The following is a 12,809-nucleotide window of genomic DNA, read 5'->3' as shown; positions in this document are numbered from 1 at the left end:
TCTATACTTTACAACAGTAATACAGCTTTGAAGCGCATCCCACAATAATTTTCACCAAAATACTTGTGACACTGCTAAACTTGTTCTCGAAAGTTGAACAATGAAATCTAAGAAGTGCTGCTTAACGTGGTCGTTATCTATCGTAATGTACCGAGTCAGTGCTTTGTTTGATAACCGACACCCTGCCTGCACAGCAACAATAAACTTCAACCTGAAAAGCGCCGGCTTGGCGTGACCAGGTTACGATTTTCCTTACGTGTGTAATAACGGCTGATGTGTCGGCTTCCTTTTTTACAAGTAATCTGGGAGGCATTCACACACTAGCGGGATCGAACAGTGCAAAAGCTGGGATGAACTGGAGACTACAGACACAGCGCTATCGTCTGCACTTAGTCCCGTTTTTAAAAGCGACAATGTCGTTACCTCTTCCTTCGACTCTCCACTGCTGCTTCTGCTGATGCTGTCGCTGTTTTGCACGGCACGTCGAGAGGTGATTGAAAGCGTGTGTATACTGGTAGAAGCGTGGCAGAGAGAAAGGCCACGCGAGAAATTCGTTTGGACCTTTCTTGGGCGTCGGCACAACGCCTTCTGGAGCTACCTGGATATGGGCACAATATCCTCTTGACTCCTGTAATTATCCGTCACCCTCCCACCGCCGACCCCCCCAACCGAAATGCAGCAACTGTAACGCTTACCTTTTGTACCAATGTGCAGTATTCTAGAGGGCACATAGATAAAATGTTAGGAAGTAAAGCGAGGAGGCGGGTAGAACCGACGCAGACATGAAACGAGTGAATAAGGACCCTATTCCTTTTCGCTCGTTCCTCGCATGCATGAGGGGAGGAGGGGAGAGGGAAAACACGACACATTAAGGCAAGAAAACGTTACTAGTATAAAAAGAAAACGCCACTATATATATGCATACTTACAAGGCAGCAGTTTGGGACAAACCGGTTAACTTTAAATTCAAGGTGCGCTAAGGTACGTTTCTACAATTCATGAAAAATAAAAAGCGTGCAAATTTGTCTAGCGGAGAGCTGACATAGTGCGGTCGGACGGAAAGACGCATTCAAGCCCCGTAGCGCCTAGACGACACTAGGAAACGTGTGCCCATCAAATTCACAAGTCTGTGTCCCCCCCCCCCCCCCCACGGTAGGTTTGTGACAATGGCGTTGCTCGAGGTTGCGGGTTTGATCTTGACAGCGGCAGCCACAATTCCAACGACGGCGAAATGAAAAATCACTCGTGTATCATATTTAGTGGTGCGTTAAAGAATCCAAGGTGATAAAAATAAACGGGGTCCTCCAGTGCCGTCCACCTCATAATAAGATTGTTGGCTTGGAACATAATGGCCCAAAGTTTAATGACTGATTCTCAAATGCACAAAATTGGGAAACAGGTCACCACAGAAGAGAAGACCGACAGAAAGATCTAGCTAGCACAGACTACTACTTGGATTACTGTCACATTGGGTGTTACAAACGATATAATTAAAAGACAGCCTAAATTCGCAGGTATATACAAATCGAAATAAAGACCGATATTCTTCCCCACATCGCTACAAAACTTTCTAATGCAGCTAATTTAAAAAGACATTTCTGCATTTCCGCACCACTTCACACTGCGCACTGGTTCACACGGACGCTGCCCAGCTAGAAGTAGAAAACCGGCTGAAGGCGGCGCACGATAGGCAGCGAAAGACGCCAGGGAGACAGATCGCACTGCCCAGCTAGAAGGAGCACTGAAGCATTTGAAGGAGGCTCCACGTAGCGTGGTTCCATCTCTCGAGGCGACAAAAAACCAGCGCCACGGAGCTTACGGACCGCTGGCGATCGAACGACCACAAGCAACCCTGTCTCAGCGCCAAAATATGACAATAAAGTGTATGGTGCCCTGTATCTGCATTTTGAACGTGGCCTATTGGAAATGAGAAATAAAACTTTAGCGTGTTAGAAGTTACAGCTTGAATGATATTGTGAACTAACATTAGGAAGAACTCCAAAGCAACCTTTTTTGCAACTTGTTTGGGCAGTAACTAGCGCATGTAATATGGTCCTGCACAAAGGGTTGGGGACTAGGGACGGAACTTTCTTACAGGGACACTAGAGTAAAAAATGGTTTCGTCTGCATCAGTAAATTACCTCTCTAGGACCCCAAAAACACCACTCTTACAACCATAAGACGCTTGGTAAGCCGGAAAAAGCGCAATAACGAAAGACGGGTGGCGACGCCCCTTGAAGTTCCCACACCTGGTCGCTGTGACGTCATGGATTTTGATGGCATTTTGTAGGGCCTATTTAATTATATAGCGGTACAGATGGACTACATTGTGTTTTAAAGGAACAAAATATTAAACATGGCAAGTTTGTTGAACCTTTACTCAGACAACATGGCCCAAATGCGAAAACAATTTGGAATCCCTGACGTCACACTGACGTACCAGCGTCGGGGTTTTGGCGCGAAATTCGAATACCGATACTTAAACCTTCATTTTCTCATCTAATAATCAAACTACTATTTTGAAATGACAGCCTGCAGTGTTCTGAAACAATACTTTATTAGTCTAAACTGACTTGTTGCTCCGCTTTAGTGTCCCTTTAACTTTTTACTGGTTGTCCAGATGATCTCCAGAGATGATCCAGAGAAAAGTAATTAATTTCGGCCGCGAGAAAAATCCTCCTCTTTCTTCAGCAGTGTAACTTGAGAAACAAGCAGGAAGTTAAAGGGTTTCGTCATTAATTTTCTGTAAAGTATATTTTTCATATAGCCCTGGAAAATGTCGCGGTGTAGGAGTGGGGGTTTATTCTAGGGTGCTTTTACATGGAAGTCACCGGCTATTTGATTTGGAAGGTCGTGTAATAACTTGATTTTTTCTAGGGCGAGGTAAAAGTTCGGGCATTGAATGTCTATGGACCCGCCATACGTTCAGACCGCAATCACTTCTTTGCGACACCCTCCCCATTTTTGTTGGACTACCACCCATTCTTTATTGTTGGTGATTTTAACTGTGTACTCGACCCCATGCGCGACTCACGAGGGCTAAAACAAAACGCTTCCAATGCGCATGCAGCTGAATTATGTCGTATAGTGAAAGAATACAATTTATTATATGCCGGGGTACATATGCGTGGCGGAAGTTTTGGCGCCACATGGTAGGAAAGTCAATCGCAATGTCGTCGAGATCGAATGTATTTCCCCCCTGATTTAACAAAGCAAAGTGTCCAGTGCAGCATCCTCGATCTCCCCCAAGCGGCCGGACACATTTCAGATTATCGAGCTTTCGCTGTCGTGTTGAACGTCGAAGGAAAGCCAGGTGGACGCACTGATTTGTGGATTTGCGTGACCAGGCGACCCTAAGCGAACTAAAAGCGTCAGTATAGTACAACAGTATGTGATTATGGATGCAGTATTGTTACGGTGGGAAACGAGAACAAGGTTGTCGACGGTGGAGACGACGATGTGGCAACAGCCTCTCGGGATTCTCGGCTGCTGTTTATATACGCCTTGTAAATACACCGGATAAATAGTTTTATACCCGTGACAATTTAGTGGAGGTGCGGGGTAATCAACGCAGAATGTCCATGAGCTGTCCTTTTTGACCAGCAAGACAGGGGACGCCCAGGGGCTTGAAACAATGTCTTTCGCTAGCATCTTGTCTACTTCAGTTTTATGACGTAACACTCCGAAGCTGAAACTCGGTAGAGTCGCCGATGGATGCGTGGATTATCGCTTGTCTCCGGTAACAGCTCCAGAAACAGGTGGATCGCGGTCGCTACTGGCTACGCGACGTGCTATGCCATCACTCGGGCACTTCCCACGAGCTGCGCAACCGATTTCGCAGATTTCCTGCTCCGGGACATCATTTTAGTACAAGGCGTCCCGCGACAGCTCCTTAGTGACCGCGGCCGCACTTTCTTCTCCCAGGACATCGCCGATATCCTACGCTCATGTTCTACCAAGCACAAACTGGCTACCTCCTATCATCCCCAGTCCAACGGCCTTACTGAGCGACTTAATCGGCTCATTACTAACATGCTATCGAAATACATTTCACCCGACCACAAGGACTGGGATGTGGCGCTCCCTTATGTCCCGTTCGTCTATAATTCATGACGCCACGATACTGCTCGGTATTCCCCCTTTTACTTACTATTCGGTCGTGACCCTATATTACCATTGGACACTTCACTCCCCTTGGCACGGGATTCGAGGACCGAGTATGCCGGCAAAGCTATCGCCCACGCTGACCATGCGCGTCAGCTTGCCCGTACTCGTCTGTTGGCAAAGCAGGAATCTCAACGGCATGCTTACAATCACCGCCATCGTGACACATACTTTTCACCAGGCTCTCTCGTGCTACTTTGGTCACCTTGCCGCCAAGTAGGGCTTTCCGAGAAACTCCTTCGGTGCTACAAAGGCCCTTACCATGTTCTACGTCAAGTGACCAATGTCACTTACGAGATAATCCCCTAGACCTCCGACATGCCACCTGGTTCCACATCATCTGGCGTCGTACACCTCTCTCGGCTTAAACCTTACTATGCCCCTACCGACGGCCCCGTCTGAAGCACCGGGACGGTGCTTTTTCTGCCGGAGGTCGTGTTACGGTGAGAAAAGAGAACAGGTCGTCGACGGTGAAGACGACGAAGTGGCAACAGCCTCTCGGGATTCTCCCCTGCTTTTTATATACGCCTTGTAAATACACTGTGTAAATATTTTTGTACCCGTGGCAATATCAAAGCGTGGGATACATTAAAGGAAAGATGGAGGTCAGCATGCATAGCAGTTAGCAGGAAACGAAAAAAAAACAAAGACTGAGTAGCTTTGCGAGTGCCCGAGAAAGATAAGAATAGTATGACACGGGGGCTCCTAAACACGGTTAATGCGTGAGTACGTGGGCCAGCTGCGTGAACAGACTCATCAGCTGGTATTGTCCCAGCTCTGCAATGGCGTGGATGACAAACAGGCCAATTTCTGATCTGAGGTACTGCGGCTGGCTTGTACGTCCAGCAAGAGGCAAAATTGCAACTATTTTATTGAGAAGGTTATAATAAAAGATGGCATAGAGAGCGGTGCGAGGCGAGATATCGAAATAATTTTCGTAACTGATTCTCAGACGCATTCTCATGAAAAACAAATTTACAATGCACAACTCCTAGGAGAAGAATTTTTTTTTATTTTTTCGATAACCTACCTAAAGTGGAAGATACAGAAGTCAAGCATTCATTGTCTCCAACAAATCTGCAAGATTATGCAATCTATGAACACCGGATCGACACCCGGTCCAGATGGCTTACCAGTAGAATTTTACCAGACTTGCAGCGAAGAAGTAGGCACTGCCTTAGTATCACTCCTTAACAGAATTCTTACATAGGAAGGTATTCCTATATCGTTTAATCGGGGCCGCGTAATGCTTTTGCCGAAGCTAGACTTCAACCTTGCAGAACCCTCATTCTGCAGGCCTATAACGCTGCTGAACACAAACTATATTAAATTGACAACCCTTGTAAATCGCATTAAGATATTATTGCCGAAAATACTGTATAACAACAGTGTCCCGTGCCTGGTAGGAGTATATTTCGGCCTCTCAACTTAACATGCGATATTATACAATACACAACAGTGCCTGAGGCTTCAGGAGTATTGGTAAGCTTGGACCAAGGCAACGCGTTCGACCGCTTAGAACACCAGTACTTATTTGAGGTTTTACAATGCTATAACTTCCCTGAGGAGTTTGTAGACATCTTGCGAATGTTGAATTCCGGAGCAACAGCTGAACTACTACTTAACAGCATTTTGACACCTATGTGTGATGTGACAAGGGGAGTGCGGCAGAGCTGTCCTTTGTCACTTATATTGTATGTGCTTTCGATTGACCCTTTGTTAATGCGTTTTAGCGAGAGAACGCTCGTAAGAGGTCTTCCTATGCCGGGAACAAGGTGCATAAAGGTATCAGCGTATGCAGATGACATCACTTCATTCTTACGGTGTGGGGACAGTCTTGTAGAGGTATTTAGTATTTATAATCAATAGGCTTCAAGGTTATGGGGATGAGGAAATGTGAAGCATTAAATTTAGGTCGCGCTGCGCTAACCTTACCGGGAGACTTTAAACAGACCGAGCAAACGCAAATACTAGGCACGAAATTTTGTACAAGTGCTGTTTTACCTCGCACTGGCGAGACATTGTCAGCTCTGTTGAAGAACAGTCGAAAGCACTGACTGCGTCGCCGCTACCGGTGGCAGAAAAGGTTTTCTTTATTAGAAAGGTATTGCGCAGAAAACTGGTTTGCTGCAAGGGTAGCTCTCCCACCATCACCAACAGTACGCGTAGTAAACCCGCTTATTTTCTCATGGTTCTGGCTAAACAAGTCGCAATACGTAGCGCAGCAGTTTTCGCGTGTGCTGAAATCCAGCGGAGAATGGAGCTTGCCGTGCATAGTTACATTTCCTAGGCTGCTGTGCACTAACAGTACCTGTGATCTACTTGATGATGATGAGTACGCAGGTAGGTACCCAGGTACCCAGTAGCACTGCTCCTTTATTGGCTGGGCCATTACCGTCGAACGCTTATGCGGCAGAGTACAGTCAACTTGCTTCCGAGAGCGGTAACGCCAGCACAGCACTATGCGGCGGCTGCGTGCTTGTAAAGCCAGCTTGTACCACTAAGAGTTACAAAGTGGCGTGCGACATCACTTTCCAGGCTTTGTGAAACGTTGTGTGCGACAGCTGAACCTCCATGGACAGCTACTACACGAACATGGACAGCCGTGCTTTCACCTGATTTGCCCTCTGAAGTGAAGGATTTTCATTGGCAATATCAGTGGGGCATTCTACCGAGGAGAGACAGGCTTGAACCTTTGCATATGGTAGCGAATGATAAATGCGTGCATTGCGCACAAACAGAGACGAACACCCATGTACTAAAGGAATATGTTGTAGCACGCACCTTCTGGAAGCTGGTTTCAAGGATGTTTGTAATATCCATAGTGCGGTCACCACAGTGCCGAGATCGGTTTGCGAGTCTTGTCTACTACAGCTCTAGCTGCGTTGTCTAGTGCTTCCACAACATTGCAGAACAATCTCGGCAGTCAAATAGAGCAACGTACCTCAGAATGCGCAAACTACGGGTGATAGTATGGGGTCATCTTGAAGAACAGTTGTTCAAACTCGGTGAAGCCGAGTTTCTTCGCCGCTGATCTACGCTGTGCCCAACCGTCTCCCGAGGAAAAGCCTTCCTACAGCCAGAATAATGCTCAAATTCTGTTTGCCTGAGTTGAGGCTTTGTATTTGTGCGTGTCCCGGATGTCAAACATCAATTCGCGGTCGACAATGATGCTTTTGCATGGACACTGTAATGATGTTTTGTTGTTGTGCGTGGCAAAGCCAGTGGCAAGCATACACCACTTACTATTTCATTTGCTGAGCTGTTTTGTTTATACCAAGTATGATGTATTACATGGGCTATACCTTATACTGTACTTTACGTTCATACCACAGTTGTAAGCGTGAGTACGAGTGAATAAATTTCCTTGTCAACTTGCCCGGATGTTCTCGCTTGAAGTGCGCGATTAACAACTCGGTCTTTTGGCTCAAGGTCACTTGAAGGTCGACGACAACGGGGGCTAAAAGCATTTCATGCTTAAAAGTCACCGTGTGTATTGCTTCCATTGCAATTCTCAAAATTTGAACCTAAAAGATGTTCCCGGTTTTCATATTCTCGTTTTCTTGCCGCGGAAGCAAAACGCAATGGAAGTCCTCAAACGGGCGAATTTTATACACAACACACGTCTTAATTGTACATGTGTACATGTAACGGTTGGGGTAATTTCTTTCGACAGCGTGTTAGTTACTAACAAAAGTCCTGTTTTTTTTATTCGCGTACTTAAGCAGTTGGACGAAATGTTTGTGTGTAGGTTAAAACGTAGGGTCCAGGAGAAGGCCGCACCGCGTAATGTAGGGTTTCTGAGACATCGGGCGTAGGCGTTTTTAAAGAAAGCAGTTGACAACACTGTAGCAGCTGCATCCAGCGAGAAGGTGGCACAGAAATCTCAGAATAATCACATATGTACAAGATCCCTAATTTTTAAAGCGTTATCATGGAACGCTTGCACATAAGCTTGATGGATGCAAAATCTGACGCAATGTCAGATCGCGACGTCAGACAGCACTTGAGAAACTGCAGCGGTGTCATGTACACGCACGTAAACAAAGATATGGAATAGCGTCAGTGCCAAGTAAGCAGTCAACAGGTGTATCTGTGAACTCAAAGTTCACAGATACGTAGCTAGCGCAACAAGGCAAGGTCTTGCTGAAAAGCGTCATTGGCTCCATTAGCTGAAGCGAAGGGCTGAAAGCCTTGGCATATTAATGTCACCTGTGTTTCCTTGTCTTACTAAGTGCTCAAGAAAATCCTCGAAGGGTAATGTAAGCTCTATGTGATTCAACCAAGAAAATAACAAATGAAAGGCCGAAACATGGGGCTTAACGCATGACACATACAGTGCAGGAAGTGTTTACACGGGTTTTAAACCATGCACGAAGCGAAAAATTCACGCTAGGCAGGCCAGTCTTATCTCCAAACGTACAAAATATTTCAGCTACGATGGGTACGACTCCTTACGACACCTCGAAAGCTGTTGTGACTCACACACAGGACCAAATGAACGAAAAAGAAAGCGCAATGGAAATGTTATTTTTAAGAGTGTGCGAATAGTGATTTTTGAGACAGAATAGAATAGAAATCGAATGGGGCCTCAAACGAATCTAATCGAATATCGAATCATCTTTGTATATCTTTCGAATAATGAACAACCGTTTCCACAAATACTATAAAACGATGTTCACATCATCGAATTCTGGAAGTGAGCGAGTATTTGTCATTACATGGTAGATTATGAAGCGTTGTTGATTAAAAGCACAAATAGAGCATCAGGAGCAAACAAGTGGTTTCTTCGCATGCATGGGACTCTCCAGAGTGTGCGAATAATCGCTTCATTGCCAGTAAAATATTGCTACCTAAGTGGCGTATACTGCTTCGCTTCCCGAAGGTTCTCATGTTTCATGTCTGCGCTATGCCCGCGGGGGTGAAAGTTTACCACGCTTTTGCTCAACTTCAATGTTTAATTGGGCGCTGTTGACGCTTTGAAATATTTCAAAATGATTAGAAAAATATTCGTATTTACAAACAGTGTCTATTCGATTGGAAGACCGAGTCCGATTAGATACCATTCGATTTGCTATTCGAAATTTTCGAATAAGTGCACGCCCCTAGTTATATCCTTTCATTGAGACAATATACTTAGGCGTTACCCCGTGTCAAGACCAAGAATGAAGACGCGCTTTTTCGCTGTAGAAATGGTTACAAACGGACGGTTTTTCATTATTTTAACCGGTTTCGGAACAAGGTTAACGATCACTCCAATCTCTCGGTGATACAACAGAGGAGGAGAAAAGCAGTCAGAAAAAGATATAAATTTTTTTGCAAGGGACCAGGTGTGCGTTGCTGTGCATGATCAGTGAGCGTCAATGTTACTGCAGCTAGCCCTGTTGTTGAATGAAACTAACCTGCAAAATGTCAAATGGTTCCGACGTGCACACTATATCTATTTTCTGAAAGCTATAAAAGATGTGCTATTATATGGCACAAACACGCTCTTCAGCACTTAAGGAGGATGAAAGATGAAGAGGTTATCCTGATAAACATTTTGCTAAAACGAAAAGAAAGTAGTAGGGAGAGGGCAGATGAAAGACGAGAAAATTATTTGGGGGTGGACCAAGTGAATTTTTGGAGTGGGCCAGGTAGCTTTCGAGCATGGATCAACTTAATTTTTGTCTTGCGCAAAGTCAAATTTTTTTGGGTGTGGGCCATAGCGTCCGTGCTACGGCATGCTGGTTCACCGCAGGATTTTGCAGTGCGAGCTGCAGTAGGTCCAGCCCCGGTGAGGTGACGTCTTCGCTTGGTCACGTTGGTTTTGGTGCCATCGTATGTTAACGCCGGACGCCGGATTTCTCTCTCCATGGGGAATAAAATGCTTTCGCATTAAAACAGTACACTCGCGGGCGAACGTATGAAAAAGGCGCGCAAGATATACTAATATTTCAGCAGCAATAAAGAAAACGACAACAATAAAACACTGACACAAACAACCCTGGACGTATTTGATAGCTAGAACGAGACAGCGATGCCGACCCGAAGGTTGAAAACTTCGGCTGAGCGGTCGCAGTTTATTTCCTTGCGACACGTGCCGCACGAACGTGTTTCAGTCTTTAGGTTCAATGTCACGTTGTGTATCTACGCCAGTATACCCTTACAGGTGCGGACAACTCTTGCAGTAAACGAACATGCCATCGGGAGAACTTCGAGAGATCCGGTCCTGTAATCTTTCTTTCCTAAGCAAAATGGCAAAAAAGAAAGCCCTGGGCGCTACGCAGCATTTAGTACAAGCCTGTTTTGAGCTGCTGAAGTACCGCATGACTCTCCGAGCTGTCATTTTCTGCGTAGTTTAAACGGGCGATACGACCAATATAAAGCGAACGCTTCGGTTCCTACTCCGCCAGTTTCTCTGGAACCACGACCACCGTTATGAAGAACTTGGCTTTGGTATTAGCCCTGACACTGCTGTCGGCAGGTGAGTTTTACCCAAACATTTTCGGTGTACTGTCGTCAAAGCTTTTAAACATGAGACACATTTGTTTCTGCTAACATAGCAGGTGTCTTTGTCTGATAAACTCAGCTGGTTCTGCATTTGCGCTGATGACGAGTTACCATTATAACTAGTTTGGAAATGTTTTTTCTGTCCACGTAATTGCTGTTTGAGCAACTCGGGCGTGCTATGCAAACTATGCTAGGCATAGTTTGCATGTAGGATTGTTGCATAGTTTCTTAGAGGCAAATGTGATAATAGTAACCTTGAAACAAAGAAGGGATTCGCTACACGTCATTATCAGTATACAGTGGCGCATAACACAACAACAAAGAGCAATAAACAAGACGGGCGTCTTTGTCGTGCCTTGTGCTGCCGTACCTAATATGAGTCCTTACCCGCTTGCCGAGTTGTCAGTTTTATTCACTATGCCTGCTCACTGCATGTATCGGCTCCCCCAAGAAACCCGCGGTAGGAATTTGCTCAAACGCCACCGGTGATTTCGCTGCGAACAGCAGTTATGGCCAAATTCTTCCGGCGTACTCTTCTTTAGTTTCACCCCAGTAGAGACAACGGGAATAATGAGATATAGGGTAATAAATCATAACTACATCTCCTGCCGGATAACGCTCGCCGAGTGTAATCCTGCATTATTTATTTTCTCTCCATTTATAAGAAACGTGCTCTAGAACAATCTCATGCGATGCTTAAGGAAGAATCAACGTATTTGTAATATCAAAGAAGGAAACTAGGTGATAACTTTTGAGTGAATGTGTGTCGCGTTTCGGAAACTTCGAGAGGCTGCAGATATATTGAGCAGACAACCAGAGACATGGAATGGCTCCTGTCGCACTCGCATACGGAACAGAAGGATTTCAAAGGGACAGTTTCCTAACATTATCCATGTTGCAGCATTGCTCACGGAGGCCCAGAGATACCCGGGGCAGGTAGGATTTCCACGGCCTGGTGCAAGGCCGAGATGTGGCGTAAGTGCTCGATTCTTTCGTTATGTATCATGTTTTTTTTTTATTAAACTCCCATAAATTTTTGTCTATGTGCAAATAAGGGCATCATTATCGATGTATACAAGCGCGGAGTTACATCTTACAACTATTTCGCTTACATGCTTAACGATGTGCGGTGAACCATAGCCTGTCGACCACGAATCCTGAACACGATTCAAAATTGTACTGCTTTCTCAGAAATCGCAGCTTGTTTTTTCTTTCTCTTTTTTTTCGACAGCGACTCCGAGTATTCTGCGTTAAACAACAATGTTTTTCTTCCAACTGAAGCTTCCGCTTCAGGCTCACGTGGACATTAGCGTTAAGCTTGAAGTAAGTGCGCGTGTTGTGTTTCAAATTTAATCTTCAGTTGTATAACTGTCCATTACGCAGCAGTGGCTTGGCCTGCGTATGCGACGTATTGTATCATAATAGGTATTTTAGCAGGTGAGGGTGTCACCTGCTTGCGTTGGCGATCCCGGTCTGCTCAATCAACCATCTGCGTTTGCATAGCGTGGCCAACTATACAGCAAAGACTATTGTTTTGTTTCTTGAAGCTTTCTCTCAAACAAACAAACAAAATCTCTTTAGTGGTCGGAATTTTATTCGTAGGTAAGAAGAAGAAAAAAAGAAAGGTAGTCATTCCGTGCTTCTTTAAGCTTATATCTACTCCTCACTCTCTCTTGCTCTCTTTGTTTTTATCACAGAACGTATTTTGCCGCCCTGGACAACGCTGCATCTATGAAAAAGTTGTTTGCATAAGGTCACCATGCCCAGCAATTCCTCAATGTGAGTGCACCACGTATTGCAGCGACACGTTATTTTGGGACGAACTTAGGCCAAACTTTTAAACGAGAGTGGAGATGCTCGTTAAGGTAACGAAGGGAAGTAGCGCAGCTTTTTTATGATTTCCTATATGCGCTCTCCGTTTGCTCACAAGTTGTATTTCGTTGTGCCCATAGCGATTAACAAAAGTGCCAGTTTTATCGATGTTTCGACGATGAAAAACACTGCTACAGCCCCTGACCATGCAACTAGCGCTATCAGATAGCGTAGGAAAGTAAAAAAACTAGTTAAATAATTGAGTTACCGTCGCTGCTTTACGCCCCAAAAGCACTGTCTGATTATAAAGGGGACTTAGATTATTTTTACCACTCGGGTTT

Source organism: Dermacentor variabilis, chromosome 6 (genome assembly GCF_050947875.1).
Source record: "Dermacentor variabilis isolate Ectoservices chromosome 6, ASM5094787v1, whole genome shotgun sequence".
In the NCBI taxonomy this organism is placed as follows: Eukaryota; Metazoa; Arthropoda; class Arachnida; order Ixodida; family Ixodidae; genus Dermacentor; species Dermacentor variabilis.
The sequence above is the reverse complement of the archived record's forward strand: the minus strand, read 5'-3'. Positions refer to the sequence as shown.